The sequence below is a fragment of the Schistocerca serialis genome, chromosome 8 (assembly GCF_023864345.2).
Source record: "Schistocerca serialis cubense isolate TAMUIC-IGC-003099 chromosome 8, iqSchSeri2.2, whole genome shotgun sequence".
Lineage (NCBI taxonomy): Eukaryota > Metazoa > Arthropoda > Insecta > Orthoptera > Acrididae > Schistocerca > Schistocerca serialis.
In genome coordinates this window covers 349,025,232-349,032,731 of record NC_064645.1, presented here as the reverse complement: position 1 = coordinate 349,032,731, position 7,500 = coordinate 349,025,232, and the positions used below count along the sequence as shown (strand labels likewise).

General features: G+C 47.0%; 1 non-coding gene across 1 annotated transcript in view; it reads right to left on the bottom strand.

The window, feature by feature from the left end:
* LOC126417750 (small subunit ribosomal RNA) overlaps window positions 1-650 on the bottom strand; it is a 1,910-nt gene extending 1,260 nt beyond the window's left edge. Inside the window, exon 1 of the ribosomal RNA XR_007575812.1 lies at window positions 1-650. This exon is cut by the window's left edge and continues 1,260 nt beyond it. This is a non-coding gene — a ribosomal RNA (small subunit ribosomal RNA).
* Between the last annotated feature and the right edge of the window lie 6,850 nt (window positions 651-7,500).

Here is a 7,500-nt window from a genome sequence, read left to right as displayed (position 1 = left end):
ACTACGAGCTTTTTAACCGCAACAACTTTAATATACGCTATTGGAGCTGGAATTACCGCGGCTGCTGGCACCAGACTTGCCCTCCAATAGATACTCGTTAAAGGATTTAAAGTGTACTCATTCCGATTACGGGGCCTTGGATGAGTCCCGTATCGTTATTTTTCGTCACTACCTCCCCGTGCCGGGAGTGGGTAATTTGCGCGCCTGCTGCCTTCCTTGGATGTGGTAGCCGTTTCTCAGGCTCCCTCTCCGGAATCGAACCCTGATTCCCCGTTACCCGTTACAACCATGGTAGGCGCAGAACCTACCATCGACAGTTGATAAGGCAGACATTTGAAAGATGCGTCGCCGGTACGAGGACCGTGCGATCAGCCCAAAGTTATTCAGAGTCACCAATGCAAACGGACCGGACGAGCCGACCGATTGGTTTTGATCTAATAAAAGCGTCCCTTCCATCTCTGGTCGGGACTCTGTTTGCATGTATTAGCTCTAGAATTACCACAGTTATCCAAGTAACGTGGGTACGATCTAAGGAACCATAACTGATTTAATGAGCCATTCGCGGTTTCACCTTAATGCGGCTTGTACTGAGACATGCATGGCTTAATCTTTGAGACAAGCATATGACTACTGGCAGGATCAACCAGGGAGCTGCGTCAACTAGAGCTGAGCAGCCGGCCGCCCGGGAGTGTGTCCCGGGGGCCCGCGCGAACACGCAAGCGTCCGCTCAATTATTCTGCAAACAGGAGGAGGCTGAGCTCCCCTGCACAACACACCTCGAAACCCTCTCAGGTCCCGGCGGCGCGCAGCGCCGTCCTAAGTACTTGGTCGGGTTCGAGAGAGGCGCAATCGCCCGGAGTTAGGCGAGTAGACGCTTTAGGTGCGACCACCCGTGCTCCCAACTGAGCTTGCCGCTGCCGACAGAGGCCCGGGAGCGTGCTGTCGTGGCATTGCCGGCGGGAGACAACACGCGCCACCTACGGTGACCGGCAGCTCCAACGCCAGCGCCACAGAAGGACAAAAGCCCCACTTGGGTGCCGAAGCGAACTCTCCCAGCACAGCGCACGCGCCAACACGTCCGCACAGCTGCGATACAAACCACCTGCGAGAACCGCTGGGGCGACCGAGCAGCAGACGGCGTCGCGGCGCCGAGCGCCGGGCGGCGGCGCATCCTCAGCGCACACAGTCCTCAATCGGACCAGCACACTGCAGATGGCCACCGCACTTCGCACCGGGCCCGCGAGGACCTACTTTGGCCGCAAGGCGCCGCGAGCAGGGGGCGCCGGCGCGCAGCTGCGCCGCCTGCCGCGTCCGTCGGCCGGCGCGCCTGCCACTGGCCGCCCCCACCAGCCGGCTGTAGCGCGTGCGCCCACGCACCGCGCTGCCAGCACGCCGGGCGGCCCCCCCTCACCGGCCGGGGACGGTCCCACCCAGCCACCGCCGCGTATCGCCTCACACCCAGATCCCCTTTCACGTTCGTGGGCATGGTGGGTCCCTTTTCACGTTCGTGGGCATGGTGGGTATCCATGAAACAACCGGTTAATAGCTCGACCGATCGTCGCCAACACTGATTCACCTCTAGCGAGAACAACCGCACCACAACGGGTTACCAGTTGTTCATTTGCGTAACGTCACCAGCAAACGTAGACGTCCATCGCCATTTGCAACGAGTATTGCATGCCTGTGTCAGGTGTCACAACACACTACGTCTGCCCACATAGACGCATCAACATGTGCACGCCTAGAGAACACGTGGAAGGTAGCCCCCGTACGTATGCGGTGTCCATTGCGCGAACGACTGTCAGCCGGCCTCTGCAGCATGTCGCAGATGTGGAACGCGGTGCAACATGCTATCACAGTGTGTGAGAAGAGACGACTACGTCCGAATACACGCTCCACTACATCAACAGACTGCTCATGCTGATCGCCATCCAGGGCGTCCGTTCCTCCCACACGTCTGTATGGCGTACCACACTGCAATCCAGCTCCTAAAGGGAGACGACACGTAGCTGCGTGCACAATATTTGGACTGTATGGTCCGCCGTTGCTAGGCGCAGTCGTCGTACGGTCACACATGTGCCACGATGTATCATTCAGTACATACGGACCAATGTGCAGTACAGTTTGTGGGTTTTGCGTACATCTGCGGACAGGTGACAGGCCGTACCACAACGTAGGCTGAGTACTTCGGCATGCGAAGGGCATTGAACATGCACACTTCTCACCGACGAGCTTGCGAAGGCAGGGGGGAAGAGGGGGGGGATGTACGTCCCGCTGCTATCCACATTACAGTGTATAACAGGAGCATGTGGAAAGTCAGCAACACCTGCAGGGTGTTTAACATGACGCGATACACAGGGGACCGGGCAGTGCGAGTAGCGAACTATATTGCGAGGGTTGCAGTTAGGCAACACTACACTACTTTAACGAGTCGCATAACAATTACAGAGCAGGTTAAGCGACAACGTGCGTAAGGTTAAGGCGCAATATAGTTTAGGTTACGGCGCAATTTAGGTTACGTTACGGCGCAATTTAGGTTACGTTACGGCGCAATTTAGGTTACGTTACGGCGCAACATGGGTTGGGTTACGGCGCAACATGGGTTGGGTTACGGCGCAACATGGCTTGGGTTACGGCGCAACATGGGTTGGGTTACGGCGCAACATGGGTTGGGTTACGGCGCAACATGGGTTGGGTTACGGCGCAACATGGGTTGGGTTACGGCGCAACATGGGTTGGGTTACGGCGCAACATGGGTTGGGTTACGGCGCAACATGGGTTGGGTTAAGGCGCAACATGGGTTGGGTTAATGCGCAACATGGGTTGGGTTAAGGCGCAACATGGGTTAGGTTAAGGCACAACATGGGTTAGGTTAAGGCACAACATGGGTTAGGTTAAGGCACAACATGGGTTAGGTTAAGGCACAACATGGGTTAGGTTAAGGCACAACATGGGTTAGGTTAAGGCACAACATAGGTTAGGTTAACCCTGCTGTTCTGTTCACTTTTACTTGACATATATACTGTTCGGGTCAATATGACCCGACATATCAAAATGCTTTAGAAACATAAATTTTGGTACAGTTTTAGCTATCGACATTGTTGTTCTATTCCAGTACCTTGTTAGTAATAATAATAATAATAATAATAATAATAATAATGGTAATAATAATAATAATAACAATGCATACAACTTTATTGAGGGATATTTTTCATTTAAATATGCACATAAATTTGAAACAACAGACAGTTTCCATTACAGGCATTCAACTTAGAAAGCACTACAGTTTTTCCATACTTCTATTCTTATTGTTGACAGTTTAGACGTAAGTATTGACATTTTCTAACAACAGACAGTTGTCATTACAGATATTCATCTTAGAGCACACTACAGTACAGAACACACTACAGTTTTTTTATTACATTCCAACATAGAAAGCACTACAACTTTAGAATCCTCTCTTCTTACTGATTGTAGTTTAGGCACAAGTATTCACATAAATTTGAAACAACAGAATTTTCAATACAATCATCTTATAAAATACTACAGTTCTTTTCTTACTGCTTGCACTGTGGACACAAGTAGGTTACATGTTTCTTGCAAATATGTTTACTACATTTTCCACACACCATGTTTGTTTTATTGTCATTACTTGATGGACAGAACTTACAGCGTGCACGTTTTGTAGATTTTCTTGTTGTTACCGATTCTGACACACCACCCACATCATTCGGGTTTTGGATGCTTGTGACCATTCTCAAAGAATCTTCTGTTCTTGGGAAATGCGTTCTTGATGCAATATGTTCTTTTATCAGTGACTTTCCAAGTTCCTCCAAGAATATTCTCCTTCTAGTCAATTTGCTTGCATTCCAATTAGGGTCAACCGAAATCCACAAAACGTATGCATTATAAGCAGAAACATCAAGAATATTGTAGAAAACTATCATTGGCCACCTATTACTTTTTCGTTTGCATGTATATGTACCTAATAACTGATCAAGCGTGTCTACAGCACCTTTGGTTGAATTATAGTCCAAAATCATTTTTGGCTTCTTATCAGCCCTGTCACTGATTTCCGCATCATGGTGGAGAGTGCTCATAAGTACAACATTCTTGTGTCTCTTAGGAATATAATTAACCACAGTAGTGTCATTTGTGAAGTAAAATGAAGAGCTGTGTACCTCCTTGTTGGTCATTTTGTGTGGAAGCTCCGGCTTATTTTTCCGTATAGTTCCCAACATAGTCAATTTCCTTTTCAGAAGCAGCTGCCCCAAATTGTACGACGTAAAAAAGTTGTCACACGTGATATTCTGACCACGTAACTCAGAAGTGAGATCAGATACCACCCTCATTCCCTGATTTCTTTCTGGTGCCGCTCCACTCACCTTTCCTGTATAAATTTGGGCTTTCAGTACGTATGAAGTTTTGCTGTCACACATGGTCCATATTTTGATCCCATATTTTGCCGGTTTACTTGGGATATACTGCTTGAATGGACAGCGACCTCTAAATGCTACTAACTGCTCGTCAACAGTAACATTTTCTCCTGGATTATACAGTTTAGGAAGGACCTCTACCCACTTCTCCCAAATACTACGAATTGCGGCAAGTTTGTCAGTACGTCGTCTTTCCTCTCTAGTAGATTTCTTGTCAAATCGCAGGACACGTGATATCTTACAGAATGTTTCATGAGACATGGTTGCTCGAAATATGTTTCGCCCAGTATCTTTATCCCACAAACTTTTTGTAGACTCCCCATGAGATCGATATACACCCGCTAGGAGTAAGAGTCCTAAGTATGCATGGAAAACAGAACCATCAATATCTGTCCACTGTTCACCATAAACTCGCTGCCCTTCAATATTTGTCATCTCTATTATTTCATTTTGAAGCGCTGTGTGAAATACTGCTTCAAATGAACATTTTACATCAGATATTCTGCTGACTGCATACCTGGTAACTCCTGGGGTACTCTTGATGATGTTCGAAGCTGGTAGGCGACCATGTTGTGCTGGTGGATGCAACTGCCATTCTATATTCCCATTTTTAGAAAGAAAAGTCTCTACACTATTTTGTATGGGCTGTGGACTGTCGTAACTGTCATCGGAACACTCGCTTTCAGATGCATTGCTGATGTGATCTTCAAACTCAGAAAGTGATCCTTCATCTGGTGAGGCATTTACTATTTCTTCCAACTCACGATCATTCAATGGTCTCATCGCCATGGTGTCACAAGTCAAACTGGGCAGAAACAAAGCATTCCAATTATTGAGAACTGCCAATTATTATTTCCTGGGGAAAGCAACAAACAAGCCCATTGTTGTGAACGCATGGAGCTTTAGGTGATTGTTGAGAGTAAGTTGGAATGATGCAGTCACTATTCCCACACAACACAACAAAAATAATTTTCGCCATTTCCAGATTTTAGAAATAAATACGAGTTACACTAAACATATTTGTGTCGGGTCATTATGACCCGAACATTACATATGCAACTATTACAGTTGAAGCCCAAACTTCTTAAACTTTTTTAAAACCTTTTAAAACACATGCTGCTCATCCATTTTCAGACAAAGTCACAAAGTTTCATAAATATATATTGGTATTTACATAATGTAAAATAACGTTCATATTCGTTTCGGGTCATATAGACCCGAACAGAACAGCAGGGTTAAGGCACAACATGGGTTAGGTTAAGGCACAACATGGGTTAGGGTAAGGCACAACATGGGTTAGGTTAAGGCACAATGTAGGTTAAGTTAGGGCACAATGTAGGTTAGGTTAAGGCACAATGTAGGTTAGGTTAAGGCACAACGTAGGTTAGGTTAAGGCACAACGTAGGTTAGGTTAAGGGACAATGTAGGTTAGGTTAAGGGACAATGTAGGTTAGGTTAAGGGACAATGTAGGTTAGTTTAAGGGACAATGTAGGTTAGGTTAAGGCACAACGTAGGTTAGGTTAATGCACAACGTAGGTTAGGTTAATGCACAACCTAGGTTAGGTTAAGGCACAACGTAGGTTAGGTTAAGGCACAACGTAGGTTAGGTTAAGGGACAACGTAGGTTAGGTTAAGGGACAACGTAGGTTAGGTTAAGGGACAATGTAGGTTAGGTTAAGGGACAATGTAGGTTAGGTTAAGGCACAACGTAGGTTAGGTTAAGGCACAACGTAGGTTAGGTTAAGGCACAACGTAGGTTAGGTTAAGGCACAACGTAGGTTAGGTTAAGGCACAACGTAGGTTAGGTTAAGGCACAACGTAGGTTAGGTTAAGGCACAACGTAGGTTAGGTTAAGGCACAACGTAGGTTAGGTTAAGGCACAACGTAGGTTAGGTTAAGGCACAACGTAGGTTAGGTTAAGGCACAACGTAGGTTAGGTTAAGGCACAATGTAGGTTAGGTTAAGGCACAATGTAGGTTAGGTTAAGGCACAACGTAGGTTAGGTTAAGGCACAACGTAGGTTAGGTTAAGGGACAATGTAGGTTAGGTTAAGGGACAATGTAGGTTAGGTTAAGGGACAATGTAGGTTAGTTTAAGGGACAATGTAGGTTAGGTTAAGGCACAACGTAGGTTAGGTTAATGCACAACGTAGGTTAGGTTAATGCACAACCTAGGTTAGGTTAAGGCACAACGTAGGTTAGGTTAAGGCACAACGTAGGTTAGGTTAAGGGACAACGTAGGTTAGGTTAAGGGACAACGTAGGTTAGGTTAAGGGACAATGTAGGTTAGGTTAAGGGACAACGTAGGTTAGGTTAAGGCACAACGTAGGTTAGGTTAAGGCACAACGTAGGTTAGGTTAAGGCACAACGTAGGTTAGGTTAAGGCACAACGTAGGTTAGGTTAAGGCACAACGTAGGTTAGGTTAAGGCACAACGTAGGTTAGGTTAAGGCACAACGTAGGTTAGGTTAAGGCACAACGTAGGTTAGGTTAAGGCACAACGTAGGTTAGGTTAAGGCACAACGTAGGTTAGGTTAAGGCACAACGTAGGTTAGGTTAAGGCACAACGTAGGTTAGGTTAAGGCACAACGTAGGTTAGGTTAAGGCACAACGTAGGTTAGGTTAAGGCACAACGTAGGTTAGGTTAAGGGACAACGTAGGTTAGGTTAAGGCACAACGGAGGTTAGGTTAAGGCACAACGGACGTTAGGTTAAGGGACAATATAGCTTAGGGTAAGGTACAATATAGCTTAGGTTAAGGTACACATTGTTGTAGGGAAAGGTGTATTTGGGGGGGGGGGCGCGGCAGGTTCGTTGATAGTGATTATCGTAAGTGGATGCCTGCGGGATCGTCCGATTTGTCACGTCAGGATGCACTTGTGGGTCATGACAGGCGGCGCTCCGATTCCAAGGTTGTGGCAGATCTGTGTCTTTCATTCCTGCCATTGTTTGTGTGCTGTGACAGGAGGCAGTATTGTGATGTTGGGTGCACCCCTGTGTAGGACATGTGTGGGTGTTCGTGGCTTAGCTGAGCAATGGCGGATGTCGGAAGGGTGGGATATTCTG